Consider the following 16886-nt stretch of genomic DNA (forward strand, 5'->3'; position numbering starts at 1 on the left):
GTCAATAACGTAAACTTTGTATAAGTTTGAAAATAATGTTTCGACGAATTTTCGCCCCTTCCGCCAGGGCACGCCACTGGAGCGACTGAACGCGGGCGAAGGCGACAAAACTTAGAAGTTATTACGTCGAGGGCCTCCAGCGAGCTCTTTTATCATAATTAAGAGGGAAACCCGACACGTGGTACCTCTCAAATTGTTATCACCTTCCTATTACGGCTCCTTCTTTGACGCTTTTTTAGTTTTAATGGTCGTTTTATTACAGGGCTTACAGTTTATGAATTCTGAGAAAAATGAACGCCCGCCAAATGAAATTTCTCGGTGTATTCGGCGGGTGGGAATATTTTACAAGACAAACGGCGGCGAGAGGAAATAAAGAAATAAAATTATTTCTTCCACTTCAACGCGACTGCAGGGGGAAGAATTTTCATAATTTTTATTAACCCGTTTTGTAAACGCTGGGGAAAAGTTTACTGCGCACACCACGAGACGTTGGTTTAGCAGGCATTTTCGTGCACAAACGAACGGGACCAGAACCAGTTTAACTGAGCTTCTTCGAAGTAGGGAGCATACGGAAAAATATACACAAAATCTACACATTTGATTATAATTGCACACACGTTGTGAACATACTGTATTTAAAATGTTGTGTACACTACAACTACCTACAGTCGCTACTCTTGGGCTAGGCTGTGTGGGAGCCTCAGAACCTGCAGATACGCCCTGATGATCATTTCGGTTCTTGTCGTTGGTTCTAACGCAACTACGGACGGAACCACTCCTTAGAGATAGTTCCAATTTAAAACCAGTTTTGACAATACCAGCCGCTATATAATATATTTAGTTAATTTTGTTGCTCATGAGGCGTAGCTTCATCAGAGCCAGTAAACTTAAACCAAAACTTTAATTGTATGTCGCAGGATATTGCGAAATATTGCTCATGTGGACACACCTTAATTGAAGGAATCTCTATTTGCAAATGGACCCGATGAATGCTTAGAACTTTTTTAATGAATTGTCTGATTGTCTCCTATTTACATCTAGCAGGCCATTTTGAACTGCCTCAGAGGATCCGAACTTCAAAAATTTAATTACAAAACTCGAGAGCTGCATCTGTGGATTGATTATGAATATACGTTGTCATTTCCCGGAAAGAACCGTACATATTCTAATAATTAATGCGGAAAGCAAAAAGTGCCTGGACGCAATATTAATTTTTTTAAACGAGGGACGCTATTTTGTTTCAGTTCGGATACGGTTACGCGGAGCTTTCGCCCGGACCGAACTGGATACGGATATGACCTATTAGAGCACTGGCATTTCGTGTAGCAGCCTCTATGTATTAATTTTCGTTTTAATTTGTTGGAACCGGGGATAAAAGAGAGGTCGTCGACGTAATTACCGCCGCAGAAGTGCTGAATTAATTGCTGTTAGTTTTGTGGAGCGATTTATGGTATACACCTACGTTTTTCCGAGCGGTATTTCTCTTAACGTTTGTGTCAGTTGCTCTCAAAACTTAAACGATGCTGCAGTTCAGCATCACGTATTAAAATTCTACCTTAATCTAACACTATTTTTTAGTTTTAGTGCTAGGACGCCAAAAATATTTTCGAAAGGTTAGCAAAAATTTGGTTTTGGCCAATAAACGCCTAAGGACATATAATTCAACACTGTATGCTAATCTAATGCTAACATAATTATCTTTAACGTAAAAATCAGTACTAGATTTAAACACTCCCTTTATCTCCGAACTAACAGATTTCACAAGAAAACTGTCACGGCCCCCTGGGTGTAAATAAAAAGGAAAGGGATTATACGATTCCGGGAAAGAACTGGCTAAAACTACTCCGCCTCATCAGCGAATAAACTCTTAATCCTTTAGCCGAGCCAGACGGAACCGCCGCCATCTTATCCGTTGGAAGATTAAATTGATATCCACAACAGTTATTAACTGGATGTCTCTTCGCGGATTGTTGCCGGATAATTTTGAAATACTTAGAACCGCCGACTGAAAAGTCGTGCCAAATTAAGTTCAAACGTCGGGTCGACTTTCGCGCTCGGTCTAAAGCCACGTTTATTAATGGTGTAATCTCCCCTTTGTTTTATTTTGGGCGTCCCTTGGAAATGTGAGCCACGAACAGCTTTAGAGATTTATTAGAAGGTCTTGAGGAGCCCGCTCTGTGTACGAGGCGCGGAAAAAATCTCACTAGACACGATTAAAAAATTAACTAGATACTATAAATACCCATAATTGTGTTTTGTGGAGTATAACTGGAATTTTGTAATTGGAAAGTACATTTCAGATTAAATTTCAATTGAATTTCAATTCAAATGGAAATTCAACTAAATATACCTCCATAAAATTTCAATTGTACTAAATTCCAGATGGATTATATTGTATTACATTTGAAATTCTAGTAAGAATTTGGAACTTAGTAATAATACAATTCAAATTCAATTGAAATTCAGTTGAAATTTATAAAAATTCAATTGGAATCTAATTTCTAGTTAAATTCTTACAAAAATCAATCGATTGTCTAATTATAATTTGAACTTTAATAAAAGTACAACTGGGCTTTAATTTAAATTCACTTGGAATTCAATTTCCAAGTCAAATTCCACAAAACTGCAGTTGAAATTTATTAACGATCTAGTTAGTCGAGAATTTAATAATAACACAGCCACACAAAAGAAAAATGCCTGTACTTTTAATACGACATATGTTATCCGTAGTATTTTTGCCTCCTGATCACGAATCCAGAATTGAGCTAATACATCATAGGAATTTCCTAGCCTCATAAAACAGAGCAAAAATACCAAAAATTTACGAAAAAGTGGTAGCAAATATACCGACTCCGAAAACCCCCTTATACCAAAGGACTGACAAAGCTGTCAACTAACTGTCAAAATGCAATAATAAAGTCAAAAAGTTACTTTTTTTAAAAAGCTTTAAGTTGCTTAGATCACTGAGTTCAAAAGTGATGTAATAAACTTATATCATGTTTGATTTCTTTTCCACAAAGTTAAGCACAAAAAATAAGTTACTTGCTCTATTATTGCATTTTGACAGTTTCTTGACAGCTGTAAGCTGATGACTACATAATTTTATATCATATTTATATTCACTTATCTAAAAAACTTGAAGTTATAAACAAAAAATAATTTTTTGACTTTATTACCGGACTTTGAAGAATTGTTGACAGCTAAATGACAGCTGCCGATAGTCATTGTTATTGATTTGATATCGTCTTTGAACTTATCGAACTAAAAAAAAAAAAAAATAAAACATAAAAAAACAAGTTTCTGGCTTTATTATAGCACATTGACAGCTATTTGACAGCTGCCAACTGTCAATTTTGAAAATCTAACAACAGATCTGAATTCAGCAACCTCAAAAATATAAACCTAGATAATAAAAAAAATGAAATAGGCTATTTCAAAAGTCTATACACACTGCGCATATACATAAATCCGTGGAGGATATTCGGAGCTTTAAAGCTCTGTACCGGCCAAACTATCCATTTTTGAGCTTTGTGGCCATTGAGACAATTGACCAGTATGATGAACTCTATCACATATCAAAAATTCAGCGAATTTGACCGGGACCCAATTTCCATAAGATTTGTGCGGGGTCCTTTGGCGCGAATCTGTTATTTTTTGAAAATTTGGTTGGCCATCTTGGATCCGCCATATTGAATTTTGTATAATTGACCTCGAATTCGTGATCAACGACCTCGAAAACCCCCATATACCAAATTTAGCGCGAATCTGTTAGTTTGTGAAAATTCGTGATATCTGACCTTAATTTTTTTGAGGTTAGAAAAAGAACCATCCATTCTAACCGCGGATTCACGTTCGGCGGGGTTTTAATAATCATATAAACGAACATTTGAATTTAGAAAAAAAAAATGTATCTTTTCTAGCACTTTTTCGTGAATTTGGCCATCAGTTCTTACAAAAATCCAATAAGAATCCGTTTGATATTCTTATTCATAACCATATACAATTCATTTGAAATCCAGTCAAAAGTCAATTCAATAAAAATACATATGGGATGTAACTCATATTTCAATTTCTATATAAAATCAAGTGTAGTTCAATATCATTCAATTAAAATATAATATTAAAATTAAAATATAATTCAAATCAACCTGAAATTGAACTGGGATTCTTATAAAATTCAACTGCAATTCAATAAGAATCTGTTAGGAATTTAATAAAGCTACAATTAGTATTCAATTTTCAAATGTATTTATATTAAATTTAAACTGAATTCACACCAGATCTGAGTTGAATTTCTGATTGAATTGAAGTAGAATCTAATTGAATTATATTGTATTATCAGATTGTATTATTAATTCGATTGTTAATAAATGTTTACTGTTTTTTTGTGTATATTGCCTTGAATTGAATTCTAACTAGATTTAAATTAAATTCCAGTCAATTTCTATTCAATTCCGAATGTAATATTGTTGGATACAGTTGAATTTTGCAAGAATTGCATTCCATCTCAGTTGAATTTCTGGATTTTAGTTAGTTTTAGTTTAGTTAGTTTAGTTAAATTTCAATTACATGGAAAGTAAATTCTGAATATTAATCTCTAGTTATGTTCTTACTTTATTCTAATTAGAACTTCCGCAAACTAAAAATTGATTTATTTCGTCCCTTAAACTAACTAAAGTTTTATTCCAATCAGAATTCAACCAAGTATAAGTAAGTATAATTCCACAACTTAAAGTAAAGCATTGTTTTTATATGAACGCGTCGACCAAATACAACAAAAATATATACATAGTTTTCCATTTATATACCCCTCCAGTGAATTTAAATGAAATTATCTTCCTCTACGCACATTCACGCCAACACCCGTATAAATTTCCATGTTAATACGCAAACAATAATAATTTTATAGTATAATATCCTACGCCAATTATAACAGATTCGTTTATTAACGGCGCATTGGGAATCGGCGTTTAGTGGCACCGTATAAAGCGAATTGAATTCGGCGTATCGCGGGGGGTGGATTTATGCGGTTACAACTATTTAAATTTCGAACTGGATAAATGCCGTACTCCGTCCTATGATAATTTTACATACCATAAACGGTCGTAAATAAATCGGCAGGACGTACAGTAAATCCGTACATTTAACCATAGTCACGCTCGCGGACGGCGATTAAAAAAATGGCCAGGGAGCTGGGTCAGCATTGGCCCACGTGGAGGATTCGAAATGTTTTGACAGTTGACGAATAATTTGCCAGTTTTCTAAATTAACGTTATAGGAAAACGGAAAGAGCAAATAGAAAACCACAAGTATTTGATTTATTAGAAGTTTCAAATTCAAGAATGCCTAATTTGCAACGCATAAATGGTATAATATGTCCGAAGCACATGTCAAATCTCGGCTGTGAGTGATTTAAATAATGAATTAAGCGCATTTGACACAGCTACAGTTTCCCTTCGGAGGACCCCCATTTGATTGCGTAAGGATAACGTCCTACGTGTGAATATTTTAATCCTAAAACAAAATCTCCGACATCTTCTCCGCCTTTGATGCGGGCTAGTTTATAAACATTAGTTTGAGGAAGGATGGAAGATGGAAGCCCTAGAGAATTTCAGGGTGATTTATATATCTGACAGATACAGAAAAGCTAAGAAAAGGAACGCGTTCGCAATCTTTCCCAGCGAGCAGAAAAATAATGTTTTAGCGCCGAAAGAGAGCTCTATTCGCTTTGAGCGAAACTTTCGTCATCGCAGATAGTGTACCGATGAAGTGGTTGACATGGCTCTTAAGGTTGCTGTCCAAATATGGCTCCAGGTGAGCCCATCTACAATGCCACATACATAATTGGTGTGCAGCGGGACAACTGAGGCTCAGGACGCAAGACTAGCTCGTTTCGTACCTTACCTTCGAATATGCCTTCCTCAGACGCTAATTAGAAACCGACGCGGTCCTCGGCGGCGCTTTGTGGCCTTCTGCGAACCGGATTCAATTAAAATCGGCGGTCCTGCCGCAAATAACGGCCGGATCGTGCCCGGAGATGGATTCGCCATTATTTGCTTTCCTGTTTCGGTATGTTTGCCGGTCGCGATGACACTGATCAAAGCGGAATACCGGATTGAGCGGCGCGTAGGTATGAATTATTAAAAATCCGCCCAGTTGCCGCCCGTCCACCGTAAAATCAAATATACATTGGCCGTAATTAATTATTGCGGCGCAGCGTGATTACCAAAAAAACGATACGGACTGAGCTGGGGGGTTTATTAATTTAGAGAGCGGATTTCCGGTATCGCGATGACGAATCCAGAACCGGCTCCGAACATTCCGACATGAAAAAAGTGTGTTATTTAATTCAGAACGTGTGCATCGCAAAATTTACGACGTTTCGACTATATATCTAGTCATCCTCGAGGCTGTTCCATCATATGTCTGTAACAAGTCAATATAACCAACAGTTACCAGAACAGTAACACATTTTAACAAACTTTTCCTTCATTTAAATGTTTGTATTCTGTACAAGAAAGGTAAAGATAGTTTTGATGAAGACTATATTCTCTAAACTTGCGACAAATCAGACTCATATATGCCATTTAAATAGTGGCAACTTTGTACCGAATATTACATATATATCAGCTTAGAAGATTTACGGAAGGTACCAAAAACTATTTTGCAAATTTTTAATGACTCTGTGAAGCCCCAAACTTATTTCGGTAAGTCAAAGGACTAATTGGAACAGCCGAAATGCTTTGTTGTCAATTTCCACAGAGGGAATTAATTAAATCAATCCAGTTAGCAGAAGGTGCATTTCAGCACAACATCAGTTGGATAATCAGCTAAGCTCAAACACAGAGTTGGACCAAATCACAGTGTGATTGCTGTTACTCACGATACCGCGAACCAAGAATACAGTCGGTTATTAGGACTTGTCCCTTCCATTGATTTACGTATACTCATGTACCATTATTTTATTTTTCCTTTAACCTTTTCAACAAACAACTAATACATGTAATTTGGCAGCAAAATTAACGGTAAAAGTGACTCTTAAAACTGCTCGAGACGACAACGACAGATCATTTACGTTCAGCTCGTGGGTTGAGGAAACTTAGGTCGTTAGAGCCCATAATATTCAAGAGTTGCTGGCAGAACTCACTAGACCCGGAATTATATTTAAGCTTCTTAGTAGCCTGTTTTAAATGTAAGAAAGACGAATGCCCCCTATCTTAGCAAAATAATGCACGGCCGTTTTCCAGAGACTCGACTGCAACCGGCTAATGGGAACTAATAACGCGCAGACTTTTGGCAAACACACTTAGCCGAGATTCAGAGATATTTACATTCTGCAGTTTAGTCGCTGAATTCTGTCTGGAGCGCCGTCGCGTTTTTCCTGGAGCTTTTCCCGTCGGACATACCTGCAAAGTCCGCTATTTATGAAAGAATTTAATTCCTCGTATCTGCTACCGATAATGCGCTTCTTGATGCAACAAACAACTGACAATATATTATCTTTGTTTTAAAATGTAAATAAGAATGTTTTTTTAATGTTCGACTATTCGTCCAGATTAACATCAACTTTCTGCAAAATTTATGAATAATATAACAATGTTATTCCTCATCGATTTTGCCTCGGTTGCTTGTGAACAGATTTTAAAGCTGATTGATTCTGATTCAAATCATTTGCAGTGCAATCTTCTAAAACATATCTTAGACTTCTTTCCGGGTAGAATAACTAAAGAACGGCAAAACCTTTCTTATCGTCTGCGCCCCTGACTCTGTCGGACGAACGGAAATCGATGTTGTGGTCAGTTTTGCGGTACGGATTTGGAACGGAACGACTTTTGCCTGTCCTGACCCGTGCCCGCAATTAATTCAAATGGGATTGAGAACTTACTGCAATTAAGGAGTGCTCCTTTAACTGCTAGTAAGGATAAGTACCCGTGGGATTTCGAGGTGATAAATGAGTAAATGAAGGATTTATTGAGATGCCAGTTGAGCGGAAAGGCCAGAAATTTGATCGATAACAGCAGATAAAATAATAATTCTTGGTAATCCTGATGAATCTGGAGATTAGCTGCAATTTTGGAAGAAGCAGCAAAATGGATAAGACAGAGGGGTGTTTCTTAGTTTATGCAAGTTTCTGACCTACTTTTAATGTTATTTTGATGTATTTTTCCTTCTTTGGTGTATTTTGAATATGATTCGGTGTATTTGTATTTCACGATGGACTTAATGTTTATGCAGTTTAAGGAAAGTAACTTACTGTGTTTTAAAGCTGCTTTGATTCATTGTAATGCCCTCTGGAACCTTGTCTATGTATTTTGGCAGATTTTATAGAAGTTGTAGTGCTTGTTTAGCCGATTGGAGGAATTTTGTTGGTTTTTGAATCTCTTGTGATGTAAAGTGAGACGTTTGTTTTATTTTTAAATGATTTTAACACATTTGGTGCCTCTTAAACGTGATTTGAAGTATTTGACTATTATTCTTGAGTATTTTTAATACAGCGTATTTTATAATTAAATTAATAAGTCAAATATTTTCCTATTCTTTGAACATCTTTTTCTAAAGAGAACTTTGTAACTATTAGGGTAGCACAGCATATTAAAAATTTCTCCATTGATATAATTTATGGTGAAAGTGAGAGACAGTCCTAATTCTATCTTCGAAATCCGTGATTATCTTGCGGAAAATAGTCCCGGAGTATAATATCCTTAGCCCCACCGCAAACCTCCTTGGCCAACCAACACTCTCCGGTCGACTAGCACTAGCGGAGCTGGCGTGATCGTAGATATATTACGGTCAACATGGCGGGCGATTTCCCTAAATCATCCCTTCATAGGCCTATGATCCTGACAGGATTAGTCGAAGAAACTTCTGGCAGCACGCGCTGCCCGTGCGGCCACAAGGCGGTTACCAAGGACGAGATGCTAATGAACACGATATCGGGAAGTTTCGGTTAGATAATTAGTCAAATATGTATGAGAAATATGAGGGTTCTGTCGGGAATACTCCAGGATAATTGATGGATTAATATTTTTGTCCGCAACAGACGTGTTATCATGTTCCATCCATCTTCATTTTTGCTTATGATCATTTTTTTGATAAAACTTGTAGTTTTTCAGATATTCGCGAAAAATGCCTCATACATTTTTTGGGCTAAAAACGAACATGTTTAGGCGAAAATAACTCAAAAAATTCTTATGGAACATTTTTTGCTTAGAATTTCTCCATCTTTCAAATCGTGACGTTATTTTTAATAAAGAATTCCCATCCTCCAGAAGGGGTGGTATCCAGCCCTAGGGTAGAAGCACACATCGGCACTATATAACTTTTGTTTTTTGGGCTATTCCCTAGCTACAGTTCAAATTTCACGTCAATCCATTCCATCCGAAAACAATTGATGATCAGATCCTCAGTTATTTGATGAAAAATTATAAATATATTATTGAATGTTATTAGTAATATCACAGACAAAATAGCTATGGCGATACGTTATATTGTCTGTGGTAATATCGTTTAGCCTTTGCCTAATAACAATCTTTTGTAATTTGGCTATTGCGGGTCTGTGAGATATACCTTGACAGTTTATGCACTATTTTGAATAAGGTATGTTGCTTTAACATTGTTTTTTTTTTAAATTTATGATGAAAATAAATTTACTCAAGCCTTGCACGAACTTACTGCACAGAGTAGGTATACTAACTAAAGTGATCTGGTATACGAAATTTTTATTACAAAACTTTTTCCTAATTAAACCTTCACCAACTATTAATACATCAAACAAGTTCCGCGTTGTTTTCGTCTTCGGCTAATTTTTCCCTATTAGGTTACCGGAAGTTTGCTTGAAGTTTCAGATAAATTAGTTCTTGCAGTCGCAGACAAACAGTTCCGCGGAGCTCTCGACGAACTAGCGAAAGAATGATGTTAACGGTAGTTGGGAACTTCCCAGTTGAATTACAACTATTTCGTAGTAATCTGGATATATCTGGGGTCTCTGTGAGAGCTATGGTGCCGCCGGTGGGTAAATAACCCTGTAGCTTCCAAAATGCCCTGTTAGAACAAGTTTTAGTCCTGATGGTACAAATAAATGATGCAGTTTTGTCATAAGGTGAAAAAACTTAAGTATATTTTTTTTCACGCTTAAACTTTAAAAAAGTACGACCAATATAATCAAACTGTAACAATGGGGGGCAGTTTTTTTCGAATATGTCACAAAGTTCGGCGGGCTACGAGGGGTTCTTGTTCTTCGAAGTTTTTAGGGTAGTTTTCTGGCTTACTAGTACACGCATGCATGAGTTTAATACGATAAATTTAGATGTTCATTTCCTCCGTTCCATGGCACTTTACTGCACGAATTTGCATGAAATCCGGATGCATGTACGTATATATAAGTTTAACAGCCCAACTACGGACGTATTTAATAGTTTCGATTTCTTGCATTGCCAGTTTATGTGTAAAATTAAGTATGTACAGCTGAATAACTTTATATGTACATGCACGTAGTCCCACAAGATTTACAATTGTAAAACTAAAAAGTCAATAACAATCTAATAAAACTCATAAGATGCTTTTACCTTCTGATGTCTCGTGTACATTTTTACATATCCGCAGTGTTGATTTTACAAATGTTCTTTGCAGCTTTTTAATGTAATTCAGTGACACCCCAAACCATTGACTACTCTCCTTACATTTTCCGTCGAAGGACACCAAAGACAGTTTCCAGCAGGTGCCGGACCTGCGAGGAATATTAATCAATACCAAGTCAGAAACAGGACTGCGTCGTCCAATATTTTTTGTTTCGGATAGGACCCTTATCTGCATAGCAGGGATGACAAGACATCGAAGCTGCGAAGCGATGTAGACAAGTGATTGTCTCGAGGGTGCCTCCTGCCCGAGCCAACTGGGACCTTTGAAGATTTTGCACCAGATAACTTTGATCGACTTTCATAACCGCAACGACGGTGATGTTGAGGAGAGATCGAGTGGAAGGTGGGTGAAATACGCACTTTTCTTTCCAAGAATGGAGATCGTAGAATAAATCTGTAAGGAACGAGGAAGAATAACGTAAAATAGGTAAAGATATTTCATTTTCGGCAGGCTTTCTCGAGTGTTACAGGATTATAAACCGAATTAGATGAAATCCGTAAGATGAGTATGTTATGGTACAGGCTGCTGAAAGAAGGGTAAATAAATATAACAATACGTAGTGCTCATCAAAATAAAAAAATACCGTCCGCGAGAATAACAAATCAACACGATGTCGACTTTCTATAACCTTATGGAGCCAATAATAAAATACATTGGTTTAGATTGGTCCAATTATACGAAGTATATCATTATGCAATAATATTTTGCAATGCTTTTCCTATGAGGAACCAATAGACCAAAATATTCACAATTTTTAAGTACACTGCTTGTTCATTATTACAATATTTAATTGATAACGTTAAGACCACAAATTCTATTCATTGTAGCTTCGTTAAATAAACTGCAATATTAAAAAACGCGTAAGCTTTTACCACATCGTTAAAATAAATGTTGTGCCGAATAAAATTTAACAGTTATCCGTTTCATCGGTAGCTAATCCCTGTTTTTGTTTCAATTATCGTTGTTGAAAAACTTTCATGTGACAATTTTTGACGTATCTGTAAATATACAACATTAAATTCAACAAAAATATGTACATACAAACACATTTTTTCCACCATTTTTTCGATAAAAAAACACAGAAGTGTGCATCGAAATTCGACAGCGACAATCAAAAGCGCGACTGTTATTCGCGCTTGTACAATCGTCAGTTTCGCGTTTGTTTCATTTTGGAACAATTAACTTGGCACAATAAATTAATATGTAAAGCTTTCAATTTTCATTTATCCAGTAGCGATATTAATTAATAACGCGAGTATGAGGTATATGCTCGTAAACAGCACGCAGACAGTACATTGTTATTGTTTTACCCCAACCCTAACCATAAATGATCGTCAGCGACACCTTGTTTACGTTTAAGGGCTTCAAACGTGCCTTGTCGAAATTTAACTCAAATACAGGGGAAGAGATAGTGAGTCGGTTTGAGGAATGAATCAGATCTCTAAAATTTTACCACAAAAGTTAAGCACTTGAGATGTAATTCCTGTATATATGTTTGTTTTAAATGACCGCTATAACTTATGAGCGGATTGTCACTGATGCTAAATTTGACATCCAGTGATAAAACAAAGCACTATCTATCTATATGCACCGATTACTCCATAAAATATTGATTTTACTCTCGATTATGCAGCATTCATCTTCAGCAAAATTTGAATAATCCCACTCCTGATTCCGGACGGAATCGTAGTTTACGTTCGCAATTACTTTATCTACTAAAACGCTCTTGAAGTCGTCCGATCGAACGCGGCAGAACTCAAACTGCGACATATGAATTGGTGAAAATTAACTTGTGTTGATTTTCCTTTCGAGCTCGCCGTTTTTAGGAGCGAGTTGAAGACTGCACAATTATGGAGAGCAATTCAGGGTAGAAGTGCACCGTAACCGGAATGAGATGTAGCAATTCCTCGACCCCTTGCGAGGGAGATGTTCATTATTTCGATTTTCGTCGGCGACGGCTTAACCCCAAAGGACGAGACAGGGTAATGGGAATGAGTACGAACCGCGTCGCGAATTTCGGAAATACAATGAATCTCATTACATAAATATTGGGGAAGCGGTGGATTTTTGGTTGCTGCTACCGGGACGACAACTGCTGGAAATACGGTAGATTTTACCTATTCCCATTTGAAGATGTTTCAACTCCGATAACTAATAAATTTCTTAAATGGTTTATATATTTTTTGGCACTTTGTTACTTTATTTTTCAAATGTAGTGGGCAAACTTTTCTTTAAATGCATTTTTTATGTTTATATTATTTTATTTCTCTTAATGTGGTGTTGAAACATAATTTTCCTACCTTTTTTTATTGCAGTACACTAATTGTGTTACTCCTGATGTATTTTCTTCTCTGATTTTTTTTTGGATGATCTTTAAAGTCTTCGTATTAAGAGTTGTATACATTCTTGTTTATTATTTTGACGACATTTGACGTTTATTTTCTTCCATTTCTTCTGCAACATTTGTGAATTTATAACGTTACCTTCTATTATTCAAAGCACGATGGTTTTCCGGCTTTACGTTCATTTCCTTTTTCAGAAAATGGTTCTCCAAGACGTTCCGTAGTTGTCACTGGAACTGGTCTCATCCAATCGTTCCAAACGTTTCGTCAATCTTCCTCAGTCGCGCTGAAGCTTTTCCAGAGGTAAGGTGAACCAAATTTCATTTTAATCAGATTATAGATTTTTGGAATATGACAAAAGATGTTCATAACTAATCATATTGGGCGAAACGTCTACTCTGCCTCATCCAGTATTGAATGTTTTGATGTCCTGTACCTCGAAAACTAAGAATTAATATATATTTTCGAAAATATTCCATACATACTGATTTGTTAAAAATAATAATAGTCTTAAAATTCAGTTCAATGTAGATCAGAATCGTTATCTTCCATAGAAAAAAGAGAAAACTTCTTGCATTTAGTGATTACAAAAATCTATTTATAAACTTAACATCTGCTTCTTCAAATAAAATAATTTACATTCCTAAGAAAAATAGGATTAAGTCTTTGCTGCATAATGACAGGCATTTCTAACTTTCCGCATTATCAGGGAAGTGAATGTATACGTTAACTGTAATAGTCAAAGTTCTCTTCCAAGTTTAAGAAGTAAATAACCTAGATAAAATTAGTCGCCCCATAAAACAAATTTATACCATTCGGATTCAATGTGACTAATTCTTAACTCGGTCTTGCACGTAAACAAAATGGAATAATTACTAAGTATTAAAAGTTTAGGTAAATAGTAGTGAAATTACTTTTGTTTGGTAGAAAATATTTTGATCATATGTTCCTTATTCTTCGAGAACTTTATTTTCCTTCTTATAACTAATTAGAAGAAGAAAGCATCAAACATTAGAGAGTACATAACATTTTTTCAAACAGTCCGATAAATAAATTTACTTGCGAAGCTTCATCGGGAGCAGAATTAGAATACCAAATTCACATAGCATTCTGGATATCCGGCACAAATTGCATCGACCACATTTTGACAGATCGCATTCGATTCAGGATCTAATAACTACATGTGTTACGTAGGTTGTTACTTCAGAATCAAACACAATAAAACTACAAATCTACCATAAATAAATTGATAAAACTGTGGTTTTATAACACAAATTAGACAGTAAGTGTCTTTAATGTCATCGGTTTAGACTTTTCGAAACACATGACTTTCTTCTTCAAAAAAAAAAATCTGAAACCCGGAAAGTACTATTGTAGGGGTCGATGAGACCTCTGCAGATGGTAAATTTTATCAATCGCGCTGGAATGTACTGTTTTCTTTTGGAATTCAAGAAAAGTGAGTTATATGGAGCTTCTGTTTCTCAGGAGACAAAGGACCAAGAGACCTTTCAGGTATTGCAGATGCCACAAATGTAAGCTACTACAGGTGCTTTAACCTAAGTCCCCAATGTGGTAAAAATTACCCAATGCAATCGCATTGCTGAGACTTCCATTATAAATCAGCAGCTCAGATCAAAATAGACAAACATAGTTATGATACAGCAATCCTGGTGACGAATGGTTCTATCAACGCCTTTGGTAGCAAAGAGGCAATCTCAAAGGTGACGTCTGTAGGAAGAGGTTTTTTACTTTCGTTTGTTCCTACGGCTCTAAGCTACGAGATTGGCAGAAGCTTTAATTCTTCAATGAATCAGTTATGCATCCTCCATGGAATCGAACAGTTTTTATGAAACTGGGATAGAGAGTCCAGCTGTGTGCATTGAAGTAACCAACATTGAAGTCTGGGAAGATATTGGAGGAAGCTTCAACGAATTCTTTGGTGTGCTACCTTGACGAAATCACTACCTTTAAAGAAATAGCACTCAGGGCCCAACGTCTATTCAAGAGCCTTGTTTTGCAAAGCAAACGGTTGGTTTTGGAGGTGCTTTGGAAGCAAGAATTTAAAAATAATGAGGAGGAACCACGTATCCAGGATAATGCTCTCAGACTTATACCAACAAAGAGGTATTAAGACACCAACACATTTTAAGTATACATCAGAATTACTAATTTACTAACTCAGCATTTTCCTGTTGGAAATGCACAAGTTGTCGCGTGATTGTTTGTACCGCAGTTTCGGTTTTCTCGGAGTAAATTTAGGTATATTGATTGGAACGTACGAACCGAATCACAGATTCCACCTGACTAATACAGATATTTGCGACATGTTACCTCGTTTATTTCCGTACGGAGCAGTTCACACACGGAGAGCCATTTTATTTTCGCTGACTATATCGCAACGCAACATGAATATCGAGGAGGCTCCGGTACGTGGGTCGCCTCTTTAAAAAGTACAATCGTGCGCCAAAATAACTTATGACTTTCCCGTATCTCACTTATAAAGATAACTTTTCCATTTCTATGCCAAACAGTCGGCGTCACTGTAATTTTACGTAATTTGTGGGGATCGTTTCCAAGGAACGAAGTACAAAAATCGTTTAAATCCTGTATACATGAAATATTGGATATGAGAAATAATTTTTCGTAAAAAATGTGGACTTATTTGTTTGAAGGGAATATATAATATTTGCTTCAAACCCGCACATAAGTTTCCCGGAGCGCGATGGGAGGTGATAAAGCATGCGATAATTGTCGGGGAACTGCAGAATCAGCTTTACCTCTTTCAGACTCGGTATCCTTCGTCGAGTGGGCCCTCGACTCGAAAGGAGAAAAAAGGGAAAAGCTGCATCCCTGATAAATAGCGCCATTTGTAAATGACTTCAAAGCTTTGATCCTAATTTCAGTCACAAAGTACTCGAAAAATTCCTCTATTTATAACGTAAAGTGCCGCTTCAAGGGGCCAGCTCCTTCCGTAAGGGCTTTAATTTTATTTATTGCTCGTAGGGCCTGGCCGATGATATTTATTGGTAGAGGTATTGTTGTTTTACTGCTTATAATATCGTGTGCTGCGTCAGGACTGTTAAAAATGTTTCAGAACGACCTATTTCCGAGATATTTATGTGCGGAAAGGGCGGTTTCGAGGGTTAACATCCGTTTTGTTTTTCTTTATGGAAATGTTGGGTTTTACGAGTGAATGACAATTTTTTTATTATTATGGTTTCCCGCTCCTCTTCTGGAAGGGGAAGCACAACGCATCAACGAATATCTGTCAGTAGGGACAACTCAACCACCTTAAAATTCAAGGGAACTTTATTACTTCTCCTTAAAATCCTCGAAAAAATTTAGATCGATAGATCTAAATAAGATTAACTGAGACAAACATTACCGCCTCCAATGATAGAGCAAATCGAGAAGAAAACTTAATTTCCTAATTTTTTTTTAGCCGAGGGTAGCGCTGCCGGGGACAGAAAGCAATCGCGAATCATTTCCGCATTTAAGCGGGAATAAAAAGTTTTAATACGTGCCGCCAGTTGCGGGCCTTGTTTTCTTTCTCGATTTTGCGGGGCGCGTTATAAATGATGGGGATTTAAAGTTTCTCGGTCCGAGGCAGAGTGGGGGATTAGATAAAAAATGGCTGACAATGGTTCCCATTATACGGCAGAGCAAGTTTTAATTACGAGTCGTATAACAAATATACCCCACCGACTCAAACAGACAAACACACACATGCACATGAACGTACAATTTTTTAGACGAGCATACAATGAGAGAAGGGTTTATTGAAAAATATCGTTTATCTGTGACGTAATCATCCCAGCATAAGTCAGTCAGTTCTGGAACCAAATACTGTAAATGTTCACTCGACTGTCAACCTTCTACAGGTAGAAAAAAAGTCATAATTAACAC

General features: G+C 36.6%; 1 protein-coding gene across 1 annotated transcript in view; it reads left to right on the top strand.

Moving 5' to 3' along the window:
* The first annotated feature begins 13211 nt into the window (after window positions 1-13211).
* The window catches only part of LOC108907489, a 68414-nt gene continuing 64739 nt past the window's right edge, over window positions 13212-16886 (top strand). The window contains exon 1 of the mRNA XM_018711207.1: window positions 13212-13283. The gene's annotated coding sequence lies outside the window, so the exon portion shown is untranslated. The remainder of the gene's footprint in view (window positions 13284-16886) is intronic.

The sequence above is a fragment of the Anoplophora glabripennis genome, unplaced genomic scaffold, assembly GCF_000390285.2.
Source record: "Anoplophora glabripennis isolate ALB-LARVAE unplaced genomic scaffold, Agla_2.0 scaffold5, whole genome shotgun sequence".
Classification (NCBI taxonomy): domain Eukaryota; kingdom Metazoa; phylum Arthropoda; class Insecta; order Coleoptera; family Cerambycidae; genus Anoplophora; species Anoplophora glabripennis.